This window comes from Octodon degus, unplaced genomic scaffold, assembly GCF_000260255.1.
Source record: "Octodon degus isolate 3935 unplaced genomic scaffold, OctDeg1.0 scaffold00169, whole genome shotgun sequence".
NCBI lineage: Eukaryota > Metazoa > Chordata > Mammalia > Rodentia > Octodontidae > Octodon > Octodon degus.
Window position 1 is genome coordinate 3911374 of NW_004524745.1, and position 1663 is coordinate 3913036.

At 33.6% G+C, this 1663-nt stretch overlaps 1 pseudogene; it reads left to right on the forward strand.

The window, feature by feature from the left end:
- The first annotated feature begins 914 nt into the window (after positions 1-914).
- Positions 915-1069, forward strand: LOC111813188 (annotated as a pseudogene).
- The last annotated feature ends 594 nt before the right edge of the window (positions 1070-1663 follow it).

The window sequence follows — 1663 nt, forward strand, 5'->3', positions numbered from 1 at the left end:
ATCATGGCTTCTTCCTCATTCTTGCTGTCAGCTGATGACTTTTCTTTCATTTCACTGACAAAAAGTGAGTAGTCAGTGAGATTCCACCTCATCATCACAGTCACCTTCTTGAACTCATGCTTTACTTTCCATATGTCCCTGGGAGAGACCAACTGCTTGTGATCCTGTGGAGAGCCGCCCTCGTGATCTGGTTGCCACACCTCCCATTTACTAAAGAACATTGTTCCAGCAATTCTGGTACTAGTAATTCTATTTTTTCAATCTACTGTGTCACACTCATAAGCATATAAGTAGGTCATTATTTCGTCCTTTAAAATATTTTAGCAGTGAGGTATTTTTCAGCTATAAAAAATAAATTTGAGGCTTTTGTAGAAAAATAGATGCAACTAGAGACTATATTGGTATGTGAAATAAATCAGACAAACATCGTATTACCTCACTAGTGTGAGAACCTGAAAGAGTAATTAAAATCTAAGGGTACAATAGATACTGTGAAAGGGAAAACATTTGTTTAATGGGAAGGAAAACCTGGGATGAGGAAAAAGACAAAGGAAAGAAGGGAAAAAGACACATTTAGGTATCAGTGCAGGATAATTTGGGTAATAGTTCTGCTTTCTCCTGGTCTTTTGAAAGGAGTAATTAACACCTAATTTTTTTTTATTCTCATTTTTTTCTTTTGAATTTCTTACAGTTTTTTTGTTACTGTGTTGGTTTATCTTTAAATTTTTCTTGCATGTTTATATCTGGCAACCTGAACAACTAATTTGAAGATGACATCATACAATACGGCAACCATTGTTGAATTCCTACTACACTGTTTAGTGAAATTTTGTATTGTTTCTAATGCTGTTTTTTAAAATCACTATTTTGTATTTATTTAAAATTAAAAAATTTTAAAAAACCCCTATTTTTAGATACTTACTTGGTAGGAGAAATACTATTATCACAAAGGGAGTTTTCCTGGGAAAATGTTTATCCATTACACTCTGGGTGTGTTGACCCCTGGGATTTCCGCAAATGTAGAAGAGTTGACTGCATAGTAACAGAGGACTGTGCCCACAATTTTCCCTGAATTAAAAAATATATATATGCATTTTTTAAAAAATGTATAAATGTATTTTTAAAAAGTTTTTGAAGATTTTTCTTTGTCTTAGTTCTTTGCAACAAAATTCTTCAAAGCTCTTTATTATTAATGTTAGATATTGCCTATCATTTTTTTCTCTATTTTCTGTTAGAATCATTTTAATCATGACTATGCCTCTATATTTCTGTTCTTAATCCTCACCTTATCTGCTGAAATTCTTTGGCACTAGTGGTAATGTTTTTCCTTCCTCCTTGGAGTCCTGTCTTCCTTTGGTTTTCAGGACATCACACTAGTTGTTTTTCTATGACTTTACTAGCTCTTCAGTTTCGATCTCTGCTTGTTTCCCCTCTCTCCAGTCCTCCTAATGGACTAGAAGGAGAGATTTCTGTTTTGTTGTGTTCTCTTCTCTTTATGCCTCTGTTACCTTATGACTACCTTGTTTTGCTCCTTGAAATCTGTGAAGCTGTGTATTAATGATTTTCAAATTTTCATGTCCAGTTCAGATTCCTTTCCTAAATATCTTGTTCTTATAATGTATCTAGAGATGATCTCTTCTCTGTACCCGAATTAACTTAATGT